The following is a 20,933-nucleotide window of genomic DNA, read 5'->3' on the forward strand; positions in this document are numbered from 1 at the left end:
AGGTGTCTCTTCTAGAGCATACCTGATAGTCATCCAGCCTGACCTTGAAATTTTCCAATGACGAAAACTCTCCTACTTTTTTCACTTATGTACCAATAGATGTGTAGATAGAGCACAAATAGCATTACAACTATAAGGGCAAAAAGAAAAAAAATTAATTATTCCTAATCCTGCCACCCTTAAAAAAATTAACTATTTTTTAATTTCTGTGACTGACCCAGGACCTCCCAGTCTCAAGTAAATATAACCTTTTAAGGTCCATGAGGAATGTAAAGAGACTGAACCATTTGGCTTAGAGACACTTTGGAGATTTTATTGGTCCATGGTGCCCATCACACCATGAGAGTCAGACCCTGAAAAGGAAAATTGTGTAAAGAATTTATAAGCTTCAATACCACACTATTTCCCAAGTCTCTTCCTAATTCATCCCCTTTCATCACTCTGACACCATACAACAAAAGGAAATTTCTGCGATTATCTTATCCAGAGTTCTTTCCAACATTTACAAATACTATCTAAGCTGAGCAGTGTGTTCCCAAGTAACTTAAATTGTCCGTGTGATGATATTCCTTTCAAAGGAAATTGGGGAGCTCAGCAGCTTTCTGAAACAACTAGAGGTGACAACACAAAGAACAAAAATAACAAAAGAAAACCCTTCAAAGATAGTGTGCCCTCTGGAAACAGTTAGGTATCCTGCCTTTTCACGTTGGCTCTACTGGAGATTTTTTAAAAATGAGTTTAAAATGAAAGTGCTGTTGAGTTTTGGGGAAACAAATTCAAAAAATCAATCAGCTAATAGAGAAGATAGAAGACAGTGAACTGCACTTTTGACTAAATAGAATGGAGAGGGTTTTTTTTTTTAATGATTATTATCTTAAATTATTTTTTAAAAACCTATGGAAAAAAATTCAAATAACCCAAAAGAAAATAAGGAAGAAAACAAAAATCCCCTCACATCCCACTACCTGAAAATAACCATCATGGATTTTATGGGAATATCATTCCAGACATGGAAATGAGAGATATTCTAAAAGGCAACTTACACTCAGGCAACTAAGCATGGTCTTATTGACGACGGTCTAAAGAGACCAAAATCTGACTTTTTAAAATGTCTATTTCATCTGAAAAGTGAAGAGAAGAAGAATTCTCAGTTCATAAGCAATTATAAGAATGTGAGTTTATAGAAATTAGCAGATATTTGTATTTTCATCTATATATCCATTATCTGACCCTCGATTCAACTGCACCTAAAACATATTACAATAAAGATCGGTTTCCATAATGCTTTTCAGTTTACAAATCAACTTTAGACTGACTCTCCTGACCATGTAAAATAATCAGGGTTGATATTTAGCTGGTACATATTAGTCTGGCCATTCCTGTTGTTTATGGCCAAAGTGTCCATTCTGCTTAATTGGACATCGGTTTTGATTGGTCCTCACCAGTGCTATACCAGTAATTATATGTCATATCAAGGTCCATTTTTACTGGTTGTGCCTCTTTTTCTGCGCATACTAAATATTTCCCTGAGCCAAGGTTTATTCTTTTAATTTCCTAATCTTCAATGTTTTAAAAAAATGTGTCACTCAACCCCATTCATTTATCGGTGAACTTATCCCATAAGATTCCTCTCTTGCAGGAGTGAAGTAATTTTTACTTGTTTAATTGTTTCTTTATGAAAAGGAAAGAGTAAAATTACCCCTCCCCTGCTCCTATACACGCCTCATTAAATTCAGATTTGGGCCGAGACTTAACTGGAAATTTTCAAACTCGGAGGAGATTTTGCTCCTTTATGTTGCAAAAATCGGGGACATTGTGGTCTCTATTATCTGCATTTAAATTCAGAGAACATTGATACTGATTATCCAAATGCCAGATTATCCCAGTTATTTCTGTTTAAAATTTTTATGGTAGCTCTCCCTTCCTACTTACATTGGGCTAACGCTAATACAAAATTAGATGCCATTTCCTGACTTACTCATCAACTTCACATTGAGAAAATGCAGGTCGAATAGGTGGAAGAAGAAAGCCAATATTTCCTTGGTACCCACATATCACAATTAAAGGTAAATGCTTAATCAAAAGTACAGATTTTCCATGCAATAATATCTGTTTATCTCATCAACACTAGAACATTAGACCACCTGATCATTTTTCTGGAAAAAAAAAGTGTAAATAATTTTAGTAAATTAAATCATATTTTTCCACTGACATGTTCTAATTTAAAGATATAATTTCATTTTAATCGATTTTTAATTGAGAGTGGCATTTAACCATTCTCTTACTATTGATACTTATGCGTATCAAGCCATAGGTGCAAAGTCCATGCCTCTGAAACTTGTTTTTACTTTTATTGTATATAAAGAGCAGGAGCCACATTTTTCATGTAGGAGTTAAGGCCACACTTCTTCCTCCTTCCTTAACTTCAGTAAGCGGCCACCTCCATGTTGCGATGTTTGAAATTTCATACTTCCTTAACAGTCACTAATTAGGCACATTAGGGAAAGGACCGATTTGAATTAGTGAACATTTTGAATGCTGTATTATAAAAATACATAGTTTTATCCCTTTATGGTACAATATGCCACTCAAGCAGTATATAATGAAGTATTTCCGAGAAGAAAGGCTACTTCTACGGCTGCTTTAAAGATAAGATTCTTCAATATGGCGCACTTTAAGCTTTAAGCAAATCAATGTTGTTAGGTTATCTGAATATGTTCAGTTCACATTCACTGAGCAGTTACTATATGTTTGGCATCATGCTAGAAAAATTTTGTCCTCTTGAGCTAACAATTCACTCTAAATTTTCATTCATTTTGCCTAGTAAAACTCATGCTTTATTCAGCACCTGTCTAAATTTACTCATTTGTTCAAAAGATATTTAACAGTTATAGTAGGTTAGGGACAACACAAATTCAAAATGACTGGGGTCTTAGGGTGAAAGTCATTTACCATGTGGACCAACACCAATCAATCAATCAATTAATCAATCAATCCACCAGCCCTTTGTTCTGGGTAATCTAGCTAGTTGAGGGTTTCTCAACCTTGGCACTGTTGACGTTTTGGGCTGGATAATTCTTGTTGGGGGGAGCTGTCCTGTGTATTGTAGAATGTTTAGCAGCATCCTTTGCCTCTTTCCATTAGATGCCAGTAGCACCCGCACTTCTAGTTCTGATAATCAAAAATGTCTCCAGACATTGCCAAATGGCCCAGGGTTTGGGCGGGGAGCGGGGGAGGCAAAATTGCCCCTGGTTGAGAACCACTGAGCTAGTATGGACATCATACCTTCTTTACTAGATTATAAAGACCTCGAGGGCAAAGACCCAGTCTGATTCATCAATCTACCACCCCCTTCCCCACCAACTAGATTTAGTTTCTGGCACAGAAATGCTTCTTGATGAATGTTCTGAAAAGAACAAAATATCTCCGGAGTACCTATACTGTCATCAGCCCTCAACAAAGCACTTTGGTAAACCGAGAAGATGAATAAGGTAACTGGGGGTAAATTGTCTAACAAATCTTTACGATTTGAATAATCACTCCCTATTCATATCGTATACCCACTTTGGTGCCAAATGCTTACATTTGTGTAGGGCTTTAATGTGTATGAAGCACATTTCACATTACGGCATTTGATTCTGATATAAGGATAATCACTTTGGCCACCTCTGTTTATAATTTAAGCTCCCAAGGCCCAGAGCCATATTCTCAGGCAGGAGCAGGAAGTATTTTGATTTCGGTGGCGTTGCCTTCAGTTATTAAAAGGAACTCTTAAGATTAGTTTAATAGTGTTAAATTTAAAGTTCAGGATTCTTTTTTGCCATGTTAAAAGTAGGACATCCAAAATGCTCTCCAGTGATCTAAGAGGATCTGGTTTACTTAGATTCCTGGAAATTGCCAGAGGGCTTTAAGGGAGGAGCGAAAAAAAGAGTGAGGAAATTTTCCCTGTGGGCATTTGGGGAAAACAAAAATATTTTTGTGCTGTGGAGACTTCTCAGGAAAGGAGGTTTGGCCAGCAGCGGCATCTGCGCAAGGGGAATTTCCACATTTGGGAAAACATGGTCATAATTAATGAATTAGGAAAGCCAAGAAAATGAACCATGTTGGAAAAATATGATCTTCAATGGCCAAGTCCTTGTCAACTGATTGGTCTAGAAAATTGGATTGTTTTAGAAAGAGATTTTTATTTATGGATATTTGCCTATAGGTCCTTCCTTCTGTGGATCTAATAAGTACCCTGCCCTTGCCTGGGGAATCAGTTTTCCATAGCCAGACCCACTCGCTCTGTCCCTCCCTGCCATAAGGGAGTGTTTGCATTAGACTTCTGGCCTGGACAACAGCCTGTAGTCTTTTGCTTTGAACATGATGCTTCAGACTAGCCAGCAGGGCTATTAGCATCCATTAGACTAGAGATGATTATCCAGGATTCTTGGACAAGGGCAGAAGGATGAGATTGCATGATCCTAATGCAGCCATCATTTATTGAGGACTCCATGTCCTAGGCCTTGTGCTAAGAACATTGAAAAACTATCCTGACTTTTTTTTTTTTTTAAAGATTTTATTTATTTAATTTTTTCCCCCCAAAGCCCCAGTAGATAGTTGTATGTCATAGCTGCACATCCTTCTAGTTGCTGTATGTGGGACTCGGCCTCAGGATGGACGGAGAAGTGGTGCCTCTATGCGCACCCGGGATCCGAACCCGGGCCACCAGCATTGCAGCGCGCGCACTTAACCACCAAGCCACAGGGCCGGCCCTATCCTGACTTTGACATGAGGAAACTGAGGCTCAGGGAATTTAAATAAGTTGTCTAGAGTCATATAGCTTTTAACTACCAAACTACACTTCTTCCAATCTCCTCATCCAGTATACAAAGTTTATTCCCTAAATTGGAGTGTTCTCACCCTGTATACAACGTCTCGCTTACTTAACTACTCCCTTCCTCTGCCTCTTCCCCAGATCACTTTGTTTAAACTAGATTTGGTCTTGGGTTATGCTCATCAGAGAACTCCATAGTTACCTATCATTCTCAAGAGGAGAAATCTGGATCAGCAGGCTCAGCACCATTCATGTCTCTCTTTACTTAGGGAATGATTATGTGGTTAGAATGTTCTTGCTCCCCTATTTGATTTTCTTTTATCTCAGTGATCGATTTTATTAAAACAGGTATGATCATCTTTTGCCTCATCTCTTATAAAATTTTCTTGAGATCAGAATATAGCTTGCTGAATTTCAACATATTTGCTAAGGTGAAGATCAAGTTTTTTAGAGAGGGAACTATAGCTAAGAAAAAAAAAAAAAAAAAAAATCCCTGGGCCGGCCCTGTGGCTTGGTGGTTAAGTGCGCGCGCTGCGATGCTGGTGGCCCGGGTTCGGATCCCGGGTGCGCATCGAGGCACCACTTCTCCGTTCATCCTGAGGCCGAGTCCCGCATACAGCAACTAGAAGGATGTGCAGCTACGACATACAACTATCCACTGGGGCTTTGGGGGGAAAAAAAAAAATCCCTATATTTGACATGTAGATGTGGTATCCAGTAGAGCATCTATAAAATGCAGCATATTGTTTTGTGAAATGAAAAAACTGTAGGATAAATCATGTCCCCCGGAAGCAACAATTCCATTCTTCAAAGCCATATGACGTGGCTTTTGCAGTTAGCCCTGTCCTGCAACTGCAATGAATATGAGAAAACAAACCTAACTAGAGTCTAATTGTCCTGGATTGAAACTTAATGGGTATTGTAATTAATTTAAAAATCATACCATCTTGGAAAGAATTTAATGTATTTCTTTTCTGTTGAACTTAAAACATATTAATTAAATCTTATTAATATTTGTTTTCTGAGTACTTCTTGGACATAGCCAGACATTATTACCTTTATTGAGAGATGTGAAAACTGAAGGAATGTACTAGTTCTCTACTGCTGTGTTGCAAATTACCACAAACTTAGGGGTTAGAACAACATCTCGTTTATCAGTTCACAGTTCTGTAGGTGAGAAGTCTGGGTGGATTTGGCTGGGTTCTCTGCTTAGGGTCCAACAAGGCGGAAATCAAGGTATTCGTCAGGCTGATCTCTTATCTGGAGGCTCTGGGGAAGAATTGGCTTCCAAACTCATTCAGATTGCTGGCAGAACCCTGTCCCTTGTGACTGGAGCGCTGAGGTCCCTGTTTTCTTACTGGCTGTTGGCTGAGAGCAATTCTCTACTCCTAGAGGCCACACACATTCCTTCTCACGTCTTCTCTATCTTCAAAGCCAGCAATCACCCTTGAATCTTTCTCACATTTGGAATCTCTTTGACTTCCTTTTCTGCTACCAACTGAGGAAAACTATTCTTTTAATGGGCTCACCTGATTGGGCCAGGCCCATCTGGATAATCTCTGTATCTTAAACTAAACTGTTTTGGGACTTTAATTACATCTGCAAAATCCCTTTACAGCAGTATCTAGATTAGTGACTGAAGCAGTACCTAGATTAGTGTTTGACAGAATAACCAAGAGATGGGAATCTTGGGAAGCTATCTTTAGAATTCTGTCTACCATAAGGAAATTGAGTTACCCAGTTAACCTGAAATATGATTTTGAAATAGGCTCCCAACAGTATTGAATCAAAGAATTTAATTTTTTCTTTTATTCATTTATTTGTTTAAAATATGTATATAAATATATGGTTTATTTTTTTAATTACATATTTTGAGGGTGCACATCCCCACCATTTTTACTGATGCATGATCAAAAAGGCCATGTTGCCAAGGCTGTTTTCGGACATGTTGTGTTTTAGGGGTCTGAGAATGTCCAAGTGGTGATCTGTGGGAGTGGAGCTAGACATGGGTGTATGTGGGGAGGGTGGTGATGGCAGGTGAGAGAGGAGGAGGGGCTGAGAGTGTGGTGAGTACAGAGAAACAGTTTATTTCTGTTTTTAATATACTCGCTGAAGACCTTTGAAGATGAGAATCCTTTGTTATTTTCTGTTGGCAAGTCCAGAAGTTCAAAAACCCAGGGATTCTTTATGTATAATTTATGAGCAGTATTTGGGGACATTTCTAAACACAGTGGCATTTTGGAATATGCTTGATCAGCATCACCAGGATGCCATGCCCCTAGCACAGATGTGAACTTCCCAAAGTTTTTGTTGCACAATTTCAATGTGTCCTGGCCTGCCAGATGCACAGGAGGTCTGGGCTGCTGGCTGAGCCCTTGGGCCCAGCTGGCTGCCAGTCCAGAAGTCTGGGCCTACGGAGGGTCACCTCAGGATTGAGGCGTGTGGAAAGGGCTGAGCGGATCATTAGAAAGGGAGACAAAGGGAGATTGCATATTATTTTCTCTGATTTTAACATTTGCTCTGGAGGACATCCTGATGAAAAGTCTGGTTTTCTGGTGAAGGGAGTGAAAATGGTTTCAGCCTTTAGAAAGAACATATAGAAATATGAAGACCTCAGAAAAAAGCAGAAAGTTTCAGATGCTGAGTATTTCTCTCTTCTTCCAAGAACATTTGGGTTTCCCCCTTCTTGAAATCCTAGCCAAAAATGGAGGAGAGGAGGACGTTCCCCAGATGTTTCTTTTAAATTGTCCCAGATCTTCAGAAAATGGTGAGAAAATGTGATCATACTATTAGGCAAACGGAAAGAAGTCAGTGAAGAAAGCATTCAATAACCGCATTGATAAAGCACTAAGATTAAGAGTCCACATGGCATGTTTAACTTTGGAAAGGAGGACACAAAAGAGAAAGGCTGGGGGAAGAATTAACGTTGCGTATTAATTGTGAAGTCTTTAAAACATGACAGATTTTATATTCTTTACCAAAATGATTTTGCTCTATAAAGGACAACTCTAAGGATGCTGATAATGTTACAGATGTTATTTTTATTGCTAAAGTTTCCACTTAAAAATCTTTCCCCTCATTTATTCATTCACTCAGAAATATTTGATGAGAACCTACCATGTGCTTTGATCTAGGTGCTGGGAATACAGCAGTGAACACAACGTTTCCAAGTATTTTTCAACACCTTGGTGGGGAAATGTTGTCCTAGACTAGAAAACATATTTCTATTAAGATACCTCCTTTCCTCTATATTACAGTGTTTGTGTATTGCTTTGTTTCCTCTTCTGACATATAACAAATAGCCTAATGAAAATTCCCCCACTAACTTACCCAGGGAACCTAAAGTAGGCCAAATTGAGCTTTTTAGCACAATTTCTGGTTGCTGATAAAAATCAGCGTCTACAAACCCAATTGCACCTGTTTCCATTAAAAACAGCTATCACCCAGAACTAGATTTCCAGTTTTGTAGATTAAAAGTTTGCCAATCCACATATTTTTTTCCCCTAAAAACTTTATTGTATGCTGATGGTTTGGACTCCATCTATAGAAAACAACAGTAAATATTTTTTTTTGCCAGTGGCCCATCAGAAACAGCTATTGATTTTGTATGTGTGGACGAGTAACTGAGTCTGCAAAATTGACTTTGCGGGGTCAATATCTCATATTCTGCCTCTACTGAGAGTCTCTGTTCTCCAGAGGTTAATTGGCTCATCATATTCTGCTTTCATGTTTCCTAGTTTATCACTGTGCTTGGGATTTTCACCCCTACACCTTTCACTTTGTTTTCCCATAATTTATTACAACCAACCCTTGTATTTTTTTTAACAGTTTTGGATCTGCATTAATTTTTAAATCCCCGGAGGAACATTATGTTCCCAAACATTATGTTCTGCACTCTCATGCTCATATCACTTTGTGTAGTGCCAGACACCTCCCGGGACCTCAAGAAATGTTTTTTTTTTGTTTAAAAAGGTAGGCGATTACTCTGGGATGCCCATAAAATATCTTTCTCATTTGAGTTACTCTCACCATTTATTTATCCTCAGTACCTTAGATAAAAATATTGGTTAACAGAAAGGACCTAAGTTGTTGGAGAAGCTTTGTTAGTCTCTCCTCATCTCCATAAAAGCAGAGGTGAATATCGACTGGTCTTACAGGAGTGTTGGAAAGAAATGAAAAGCATTATAAATGAGAAGACTTTCGTTAAAAATATGAAGTGTTAGGGAGTTGATAGTATCATTCTTATCAAGCAGGCCTCAGCGTGGGTGGAGCTCACTCCACTCATAGATGCTGTTCATCATTATTACAAAGAATGGCTGTCCAGCAGGATCCCTTCTGCTGGTGGCATCTACTGCAGACAGTCAGAACTTCTTTCCAAATACTCAAGACCTGCTGTATCCGCAATACTGCCTCTTCTCTCAGCTTCTCAGCTCTATCTAGAACACTTCGATGCCTTCCTACAAGGCAAATTTGAACCTGCCTCTGAATTCTTCTAAGGATGTTTGAGGCAGAGAAATAGGACCATGGACAGAGGTATAGCCTACCAATCACTGGCGCAGCAGCAAAGCCAACTCTTCCTGCCAAGAATCCCTGGGAGAGGGTCTTTAAGTGAACAGACTCTTCTTTATTCAGGAGTCACTTTCCCCTTTTCTAACTTCTCTTTGGAGTGGCACAGTTTCTTCTGGAAACACTGGCTCACTCCATCAACTCCATGCTCCTGAAATACATAAAGAATATTCATTTGTGCAGATGCAGCTCTGAAAATATTTTCATTATAAAATATTTCAAACAGAAAAATATAGAAAATAGTTTAACAAACATTTATATATAAAACACTCAAAAAATCTTAATATTTGACTTATTTGCTTTAGGGATTTTTGTTTGTTTATTTGCTGTAAAAAGTCTTACAGTTGAAATCCATTGCCTACCCTCGATCTCATTCATTTCTCTATTTTTCTCCTTTCCTCTTTTCCCAAAAAGTAATCACAATCCTGAAGTTCCTATAAATCATTCCCATGCCTGTTTTTATACTTTTATATTATATGTATTTATTCATAAGCAATATATAGTATTGTTTTGTGTTTGTAAAGTGCACAGGAATACTATATCACACTGTACATAACATTCTGCAATCTTTTTTAGTCATCATTATTTTTTAGATTTATTCATGTTGCATCCTGAAGAACTAACTCATAGATTATACCTGTTGTATATTATTCCATTTGAATATACACTGGTTACTTATCCATTCTCCTGCATTATGGTCGTGTAGGTTGTTTTTAGTTTGTTGTTTTTGTTTGCTACAACAAACAATGCTGCAATTAACATTTAAATACCAGTCTCCTGGTGTACAGCATGTGCGAGTTTTTCTAGGCCAGAATTCCTCAACCTTGGCATTATTGACATTTGGACTGGATAACTCTTTGTTGTGGGGTAGGATGTTTAGCAGCATCCCTCACTTCTACTCACTAGATACCAGTAGCAACTCCCACACACAGATGTGACAACCAGAAACATCTTCAAACACTGCCAAATGTTCCCTAAGGGGTAAAATCACCCCTAGTTGAGAACCACTAATCTAAGTAATATACCTAAGAGGGGAACTGCTGGGTCTTAGGATTTATATTACTATATATCCTCATTTTGCTTTCTAAGAGTCCTGTTTCTCCATATCTTGCTAACTTTTGGTATTTTCAGATTTTAAAATGTTTGCCTATTTATGGTTATGAAATGGTAACTTTTTAATATTTTATTTTGTTTTCCCTTAATTTCTAGTGAAATTGAACATTTTCTTCTATGTCTATTGGCTATTAGGATTTCTCTTCTGTGAATTGCCTGTTCATATCCTTTGCCAATTTTTCTTTCTAGTTGTTTCTTTTTCTTATTGCTTTGTGGGAGTTCTTTATAATTTTTGAATACTACTACCTTGATGGTTTTACGTCTGGGAAAATATCTTCTCTCAGTCTAAGCCTGTCTTTTCATGTTGTTGATGATGTATTTTATTTTATTTTATTTTATTTTATTTTATTTTATTTTATTTTATTATTTTTGTGTGTGTGTGAGGAGATCAGTCCTGTGCTAACATCTGCCAATCCTCCTCTTTTTTTGCTGAGGAAGACTGGCCCTGGGCTAACATCCGTGCCCATCTTCCTCCACTTTATATGGGACGCCGCCACAGCATGGCTTGCCAAGCAGTGTGTCTGTGCGTGCCCGGGATCCGAACCGGCGAACCCCGGGACGCCACAGTGGAGCGCGTGCACCTAACCGCTTGCACCACCGGGCCGGCCCCTCTTTTATTTTAAAGTGGTAAAATGTATCAATCTTTTTCTTTGTTTTATTCATTTGTGCTTTATTTAATAAACTCTTTGTATCCTAAGGATGTAAAGATAATCTATATTTTTTCCAGAATTATAAAATTGACTATTCACATTTAGGTCTTTAAATCAACTTAAATTTCTGTGATGTGAAATAGGAAATACATATGTAATTATTTCAAGACATATTTATTAAATAGTTCATCTTTTCACTCCTGGTTTGTTATGCCACCTCTGGTTTTAAATTTTGATTATTTGGTAGGGGAAACCTCCTGACTTATTCTTTTTCAATATTGTCTTGGGTACTGTGATTGGTTATCTGACCAAAGGATATTGTCTCTCTCCTTTCTAACTGAACCTAAATTACTTTCAGCTGTCCATGAACTCTATCCCATAGTCCTTAATCTAAGCCCATTACAGTAATTCCATTCCATTGGGATTGGTTTGCCCATAGGCATGTGTTGCATCTCTTGCAATGAGACTAGATTGAATTGTGCTAGAGTGGAGGAGGGATGGGATAGGTAAGTTTTCTTCTCACTTAAAAAGGTACATAAGAAAAAGACTTGCCCTTCCTATCTTTGTACAGAGTTGGAGGAAAATGTGATGCCTAAAACTGTGGCGGCCATCTTGCCATCCTGAGGGGACAAGCTGGAGCCCAGCACATTGAGAATGGCTAAACAGACAGATGAAAATGTCCCAGATCCCTCATGATGTCATTGTGCTGTTGAATTAACCAATACTGAAATCACCTGCCACTGGACATCCTGTGATGTGAAATAATAAATCTGTTATTGTTTAAGCCACTTTAAGTTGTATGTTCTTTCACTTATAGCCAAAGGCATCCCCAACTACTATAATTAGCTTTGGCCTTTTACTCTTCTACATGAATTCTGTGATCATTGTTCCATGTTACATAATCAGTTTGGGATTTTAAAAATTGAGTTTGCATTGAAATTAAACCTTAACTTTAGGAGAACTTACATCTTCATTATAATGAATATTCCAATCCATGAATATGGTATATGTCTCCATTTATTCAAGTCTTAGTTAACCTTTTCCATAAAAATCTTTTATACATAAAATCCACATTGTATTTATACATAAAAATCCACATTTTATGTTATGTTTATTCCTAGGCACTTCATTGTTTATTAAGAATGTCGTCTTTTGTTTGCTATTAAATATTTTATGTGATAAATACTGAGATATAGGATTGCAATTGATTTTGTCTGTTGATCTTATACCTAACAACCTTGCTGAGTTGTCTTTTTAGTTCTAATATTTTTTTCAGTATAATCTGTTTGATTCTCTTTATAGACAATCATATTATCTGAATAAAGAGAGTTTATCTGTTCTTTTCCCTTACTGTGATAATGGAGATGCCATTGAGTCAGTCATGGAGGCCTGTCATGTGCCTTGTCTTCCTGCCTCATCATTCCCTCGTGTAAGGCCCATCATCAGGCAGTGGTGAGCTTTTTTTTAGCGTCTGTAACAAGCCAGCTTGTCGGAAAGAGGATGGGGTTTCTCATTCTAGCCCATAGTTTCAAGCAGTGAACCTGGTTCTGGTTCCCAGCTGACTTCCCTCATGCTGTGAAGATCACTTTTAGTCTCCTTTACCCTGCAGAAGCCCCATTCCAGCAACCTCAGCCTCCTTTCAGACCTGGAGCCCAATAGGCCCATGTCTTCAGTCTCATTCATTGCTTTGCATTCCTGGTCCATAGAAAAGCGTATATTTTGGGCCAGTTTTGTCTTTTAATTTTTCTCTTTTATATTAAAAACCATTGCTTTGTGTTTGGAACTGAGCAAGTGCCTCAAAGGTTTATGTACAACAATGCTTCCTTGACCAGAAACCGTACTTTCAAATGTCTACTTCATAAAGGATTACAGAACTAGCTTCTACCACTGCTGATACTATGTGTAGTAATTATTATCAAATACAATGCTACTCAGAATTTTCACAATGTCTTTCAGCTCCTCATACTTTGTAAATGCTATAGTGTCTGTGTTTGTCATCTACGTAATGGGGAATGGAGGTAAATACTATTTTCTACACCCAAGAAAACTGAGGCCTCTTACTTAATTGTGGCCAAGAATAAGCAGACAGAACCACAAGACTGTGACTTTCTCCAGAGCAGGGCTGTGTCTTGTTCATCCTGGGCCTCACACAAAATGACCCTCAATGAAAGTTTTTAAGCCGAGCAAACCAGACTGTAGGCCCATGCGTAGCTTTATTCCACAGAGTGTCCCACGAATGAGGAGGCCCCTAATGAGCTCCTCAAGATCTATGCAGCGCTATGACTTGAGAAAAGAAAGGAAAGGAAGGAGAGGAATAAGAGTAGCAACAGTTGATTTTAAGCAAAGTGAGTGGGAAGGAATTGTCAATGGCAGTTCATCTAGAAAGTGAATTTTGATTGAGGTTTAGATTTTTTTATACTAATCCCCTTATATAAACTAGCTTAGTATGTAAATACAATCAAAATAGCATTCATTAAAATTGCAAAACTTATTTATTAAAATATGTAAAACAGCCAGCTGCAGCAGTACTAAGAAGTGTATAAATAAGTTATTTTGTTCAACAAATATTTATTGAGTTTCTACTATGTGCTAGCACTGTACAGGAAGTTGGGATACAAAGATAAACAACACAGGTCCTTGTGCAGCTAACCGTCTAGTTGGGCCAACTGACGGGCAAACAAATAATCCAAATATGACAGGATAAGCTCCTTAAAAGAGTGTTAGTTCCAAGAGATACTTGTACACCCATGTTCATAGCAGCATTATTCACAACAGCCAAGAGGTAGAAGCAACCCAAGTGCCCTTCAGCAGATGAATGGATAAACAAATGTGGCATACATACAATGGAATATTCTTCAGCTTTAAGAAGGAAGAAAATTCTGACACATGCTATGACATGGGTGAACCTTGAGGATATACTAAGTGAAATAAACTGTCATAAGAAGACAAATACTTATATGAGGAATCTAGAGTAATCAAATTCATAGAAACCGAAAGTAGAATAGTGGTTGCCTGGGCCTGAGGGAAGGGGGAAAATGGGAGTTCTTTAATGGGCATAGAGTTTCAGTTTTGCAAGATGGAAACGTTCTAGAGATTGGATGCACGACAGTTAACACTATTGAACTATACATTAAAAATGGTTAGATGGTAAATTTTATGTTATGTGTAATTTACCATAGTTTTTTAAAAAGTAAAAAAAAAAAGTGTTAGCTTCATGAGGGTAGGGCCTACCTGTTTTGTTCACTCTTGATATTCTAGCATCTAGCAGAATGCCCGATACATAGTAGGCACTTGACAAATATTTGACCTTCCTCTGGCTTTTCTTCCCCATCCAGCATCATCCTACACAACATGACAAAGGCCAAGTCCTCTGTGAGCCAATTCAGCTAACAAACGCACTTTTCTACTTAGGGCCCGGAAGAGGAAGAATTTCAAATATTTGTGATTTGATATTTGTCCGGGTCACACCAACTGTTCTTTGCTTCTCAATTATGCTTATCTGAGCCTTTTTGGCTTTTAAATTTCCTAAAGATAGTACTGTTTCTACTTCCCAAAACAGAGTTGTGATGGTCTTTGTTAAGAAAGAAAAAAAAAAGTGGAAGGAAGTCTGTGAAATGAAATCATTATGAAGCCATGGTACAGACGGCTCTGGGGCCATGCTCGCAGGGCACAGGAGGAAGGATGAGGTAATTGGCATGTATTTGCAGTTCTGCTGCCTGTTCCCTCCCTTCGCTGGCTCAGTCTGATTCTAGATGCTTGGTTTATTCTCTTGTGTTTGTGTTTTTCACTTTGTCAAAAACAGAGAGACCAAAAAGTTTCCTTGTACTTATTTCAGCTTTTCTACTTTTTTCTTTGGGTGTTTGGTTTCCTCTTGCCATGATTTTTCTTCCTGCTACCTGCTGTCTTTCCGCTTTTCCTACCTTTCTCAATTAGGGCTTTTCCTTGTGTTCTGTAACCCTGGCTTGGCACCTGGTGCCCGTGAAGGACAGGTAAGTGCAGGATTTAGTGACAGCACAAGCATGGAGCCCGCCAAAGGCCTGCCAGGTTTGCACTGAGGAACTCCCGTTTCTGGTCCAGGCACCGGGCAGTGCTCCCTGTTGTTGGTTCTGGCGTGGTCTTGGCCCTGGGCGTGCACGTTGCTAGGCTTCAGAGCGGAACAGAAGTGCCTTGCTTAGTGCTCAAAGGGAGGAGAAAGGTATCAGAGTATCTTTCTTCTGTGTCCTCAAGCTGTTATGGTGGGAGGGTAAGTGCAGACGAGAGCCAACCAAAGGCCTTCTTGGAGACAGGGTCAATCATAGAACCAACTGAGGTTTACAGGCCTGGAGATTTGATTATGTTATTTTTAAAAGTAACGCTTAAATGGCTCTTGCTGTGACAGACACTGTTCTAAGTGCTTCTAAATATTAACTCATTTAATCATTAAAATATTAGCACATTTAATCCTTACAACAGCCCTGTGAACTGGGAACTACTATTGTCTGAATTTTACAGATGAGGAGACTGAGGCCCAAAGAGATTAAGCGATTGCTCAACGTCACATAGCTAATAAGTGGTAGCTCCAGGATCTGAACCCAGACAGTGTGGCTCCTGAATCCATGCTTTTTTAACCACTAGACTATGCTGCCTCTGGTTTATGTGCAGTCCCCCAGGATTTCCTTTGGAGCTTTCATGCCTGATTTTACAAAATATCTTCTCCACAGTATAACACCTTGTTAGGTGCTGGGAAATGTGTGTATCCCTCTGAAATTTCTGTGCAGCTCTTGGGATATCTGCTAGCAGTCATGTATTCACAGGATCCATCCTGCAGAAGACATCAGAATCACACTTTCTCTCTCTCTGGGGATCAGGGCACAAAAAAGTAATTTCTACTCGTACAAACTTTAAGAAATAAAATTTCAGCATATATTTAATAAAAATAAAATGTAACACTATAAAAATAAAATGTAACACTACGTTATCTTCCACATATGAAGTGCCCCACACCCACGTAAGCAAGGATATTACTCCGGAATCTGTTCTCAATCAGGGTGAGTTTGCAGGGAACCGACCCTTATAAACAACATTATGAATTTTTTAGATGGTTGGTTGGACTTGGAAGTGCAGTTCAGAGCTGTAGGACAGATCTTCTGGTGAGAGTAGCAAACTGGTCTAGAGAAAAGCCCATGACATTGGCCTCTTTGCCCTGGAAGACCCTGGCCATGGCCCTGAATGTCTGCAAATCATCTGACCTTCCCTATCTCCCTCTGGCTGTGCCCCAAATGGCTTTCCCTGGTAATAGCTGGGTTAGCAGAGAAGCTTCACGGGAAGTTAGCATGAGCTTGGCTTTCTGCTGCCTACACGAACTCTGACTTGTGTTGAGGGACTGGGCCTCATTGTTGTACAGAGAGAGATGTGTCTCTGGCCTCTTCCAGGACTCTTGCTGGCCTCCCGCTCATGATTCCAAGGCCTCTGCCCATTCTCCTTCTCCAAAATGCTTGTCCTGGATCTTCCTCCTACAGTTCTAAGATGGCCGGAACTGGTAGAAAGTGAATTCCTGCTAAGAAATTAGCTGATAACATCTGAGGCGTGGGCTCCCCTCTGTATATGTATTTGCATCTTAATAGGGACATTCAGAACAAAAAAGTTTAAAAATTCAAAGGAATAAATATCTAGGAGTAGACAGTAGGTCTCCTTGACCCAAGAGAGATTTGGGAAGCTGGTGTACTGTAGATCTCCCACATTTGTATATGCATTTAAAACTGGCCCTAATGTCAGTGTCAGGTCCACAGATGTCCTCAAATCCAGAATAAAAATATTCACTTTGGAGCAACTCTCTTTGAGTTTGTTCTTAGGACGTCTCAAATCCTAGGACCCAGGTCAGGGCATGCTAATGAGCTGGGTTTATTGGCAACTGGAGCAGGTCTTTGTCAAGTGGGGTATTTCCTCTGACGTCGCTGGACTGCTCATCAGCTCCAAGGTGGGTCTTTGCCAGGAAAACCTGAATTGAAGAGGAGGCTTGGCCTTCGGGGAAAAGGGCCTGTGTCCTGGCAGCCTGGGTGTGTTTGCTCCAGGCAGGCTTCTCAGAGCCACTGACTCCCTGGGTTAATGCACTTTTGACCCAAGAGGGAAAAAAGAGGTGTAAACAGCAGACCTACAGTAGTTGGCTCTTACTGGGTGGGACTTTTGAACTGGTGGGATGGTGACAGCCCCAGACCCACCTACTCCATCAGAGGCCACTGTCTTCCCTGCCCACCCCGCCTGCCTTCCCTCTCCTCCCCTCCCTCATCACTTCCCTCCCTATTCTCATGAAGACCAGCTGCCTAGGTGACACCTTTTCTTCCAAAACGTTCTTTGTATTTCTCCTTTGACCCTTTTCTCAAAATATCCTCTCTTTCCTCCTTTAATGCCAGACTGTTGGCATCTGTCTCCTCGTGTTGTGCAGGCTGCCATCTCTGGCTCTCCATGGTTTTATAATTGCCTCTGGTTAAAGTTTAAATAGATGGGTTTCAGCCCAAGAGAAAAATGTAAACAAGACTTTTCTGCAGTCTTTCAGAACTGCTGACTTCCAGTGCTTTTGAATTCTCTGCTAGGAAATTCATTCAGCTCCTCCCTAACCAAGGAACTGAGAAACACCACTGGATTTTCAGAGACGTGAGAGCCACTCTGAAACCATTGAGAGGCTTTTAGATAATCTACACTTTTCCTTTTAACTCAATTAAGCCATCAGGATCCAGTTCCTATTCTAGGATGTTTGTCTGGTGTATTGAGGTGAGAGAACAGTTAAGCAGTCTTCACGGGCTGGCTTCTGAAGAAAGGAAGGAAGGAAGTGAAAGGAATTGTCATTTCCCTGCTGGAATTTTTTCTTTGAGGGGAGGAGGAGATTGTGTTTGTCACCCCAGGTTTTTTGGTTGATGAGGTTGTCTTATGAGTCATGAGAATGGGACCATTCTTGGCCAATGCAGAACGAAGAGGGCAGGCTGGGTTTGAACTGGTGATTGAGGCATTTTTCCTTTCATTTGCTGTGTTTCCTCAGAAGTAAGTAGGTCATTTATTTGGAGTCTTGACAAGGAATATTGATTTTCTATATTTTTCTGCTTTGTGTACTTGTGAGCTGGTGTCAGGATGGATTCAGCAATAATTTCAGATTTAGTCAAGGATTTGATTGGATCCTTGCCTTCCCCTGCTCAAAAACCTTTAATAATTCTCCATTTCAAGTTCAGACTCCCATTCAAAGCCTTCCATGGTCCGACTCCAACCCACCTTCACCTTCCACTATTCCAACTACACATCGACTTCACTGAACCTTCCACCCAGCTCCTGTAACGTGTTCCCTTATGCTGTGGTGCCGTGTTCCCTTATGCTGTGGTGTCCTAACGCCTGCTGACCCCTCCCCTGGCCTCCTCAGAGTCTTCTCAGAATGCCATCTTCCTGGGTTCTGCGAAACATTTCTTGTTCTCCCTGCACCACCAGAACCAACCACTCCTTCCGTCAGTTCTCAAGCAGCCCGTGATGACCCCCTTCACGGTTGCCCTTATTTCATTGTCTATTGTTCAGCATATGCTTATGTATCTGCTTCCTGCACTAGCTACTTAGCTCTTTGAGTAGAGGATGGTTCTTTATATCCTCGCATGCTGCCCTGCCTCATGTGTGGCCCATCATCAGTGCTCAATAAATATTCAATTTTTACTTTTCAACCACTCTGAAAAGTTCATGGCAATATATTTTTTGTGTGTGTGAGGAAGATTGGCCATGAGCTAACATCTGTTGCCAATCTTCCTCTTTCTGCTGAGGAATATTGGCCCTGAGCTAACATCTGTGCCCATCTCCCTCTATTTTGTACATGGGACACCACCACAGCATGGCTTGATGAGTGGTGTATAGGTCCGCGCCAGGATCTGAACCCGTGAACCCTGAGCTGCTGAAGCAGAGCATGGGAACTTAACCACTACACCACCAGGCCAGCCCGATGTCAGTATTTTTAAAATAGCTCTTGAGAGGAACCAAGAAGAGTGAGGAAAGGAGACAGAAAGATTTGCGTTCCAATCTAAGCTCTGCTGAGTACTAGGATGGCTTCCTAATTCTTACCCTTTCCACGCCTCACTTGCTTCATTTGTAAAATGAAGACAACAAGATCTCTTTTATGGGTTTTTGTGATAATTAAAATGAGATCATGCACTGCTGGTGGGAATGCAAACTGGTGCAGCCACTACGGAAAATAGTATGGAGATTTCTCAAGAAGTTAAAAATAGAAATACCATATGATCCAGCTATTCCACTTCTGAGTATTTATCCAAAGACCATGAAAATACTAATTCGAAAAGATATATGCATCCCTATGTTCATCACAGCATTATTCACAATAACCAAGACTTGGAAGCAACCCAAGTGCCCATCAACGAATGAATGGATAAAGAAGATGTGATATGTATATAGGATGGAATACTACTTAGCCATGAAAAAAAACAAAAAATCATGCCATTTGCAACAATATGGATGAACCCTGAGGGTATTATGCTAAGTGAAATAAGTCAGACAGAGACAAATACCGTATGATTTCACTCATATGGGGAAGATAAACAAACAAACACATAGATAAGGAGAACAGATTGGTGATTACCAGAGAGGAAGGGGGCAGGGAGAGGGTGAAAGGAGTAAAGAGGCACATATGTATGGTGATGGATGAAAACTAGACTTTTGGTGGTGAATATGATGAAGTCTATACAGAAGCTGAAATCTAATAATGTACATCTGAAATTTACACAATGTTATAAATCAATGTGACTTCAATAAAATAATTAAAAAGGTAATAAATAAACAAATAAGTAAGCCAACAGGAAAAAAAAGTGAGAATGTGCAAGTAAAGAACCTAACACGGTTCTGTCTTATCCTCACCCTCCCTTGATGTTACAGCATTTTAAATGTTGAAACATTTTACTCTGGGACATAAATCATATTAATCAATTTAATAGATATGTGCCACATTTTCCCATTGCTAATACAGCTTTCCTTGATGCAACAATTTCTTCTCATCTGCACTTGCAAGTTTTTCAAAGGCTTACCTTGTAAGTAGGATTGGACATATCTATTGGTCACCCAAAGAAATCCCAGTGCTGGGGATGATGATGAGGCAGCTGCTCCTCTTGGTGCTGAGTTATTTCCATATGTGGAGGGTCATCCTCACACCATCACACTGGCCTCTTCACTTCCAATGTTAACTTTAAAGAGGAGAAGAGACACCCATCAGGACATCCTTCTCCTTCCTCCTCCACTAAAAGTCAGTTGCTACTTTCACCCATGGGAGGGGGGCAATGGATTCCACGCATCCATCCATTTATTGCATGCCTGCTGTGTGCCAGGTACTAAGATAAAAGATGAATCAGCCAAGGTCCCTGACTTTAATCAATCTAATGGGTTTGGGGGGAAAGATAAGCATCTAACTAAACAAAGATGATATGGGTACAGAGGAGGGGACAGTCAGCGTGTCAGGAAAAGCTTCAGAAAGAGGTGATACTTGAGCTGAGTCCTGAAATGTGGCTGCCAACAGACAATGGAGGCAAAGCATTTCAGGCAGAGGAACCCCAACTCTTGTTCCTTCCCCTCAGGTCACTACACATAGCCTGAAACATCTGACTCTACCATCTTTACCCTGTCCAACCGTCTTCTCCTAGGTCCAAGCAACTTAAATTCTTGCTTGGCAGCAGCAACGCTATTAGTGCTGGTTCTGCTCAGAGAACTGACATTAGGAGCTCTGCTGCTGCTTTTGTTGCCAACGCCAGAAAACAGCTGGGGTGGTTTGAGCTCCCAGGGGG

General features: G+C 39.8%; 1 protein-coding gene and 1 long non-coding RNA gene across 3 annotated transcripts in view; one reads left to right on the forward strand and one right to left on the reverse strand.

The window, feature by feature from the left end:
- The window catches only part of MKLN1 (muskelin 1), a 311,196-nt gene that overhangs the window by 61,193 nt on the left and 229,070 nt on the right, over window positions 1-20,933 (forward strand). The window lies entirely within an intron of this gene.
- On the reverse strand, window positions 29-20,875 carry LOC106801830 (uncharacterized). The gene is made up of 4 exons (XR_015552211.1): window positions 20,770-20,875; window positions 20,184-20,339; window positions 9,361-9,533; window positions 29-130 (listed from the first exon to the last, which is right to left on the reverse strand). It is a non-coding gene; the product is annotated as an uncharacterized LOC106801830 (long non-coding RNA).

Source organism: Ceratotherium simum, chromosome 1, assembly GCF_057802395.1.
Source record: "Ceratotherium simum simum isolate JZ-2026a chromosome 1, ASM5780239v1, whole genome shotgun sequence".
Classification (NCBI taxonomy): domain Eukaryota; kingdom Metazoa; phylum Chordata; class Mammalia; order Perissodactyla; family Rhinocerotidae; genus Ceratotherium; species Ceratotherium simum.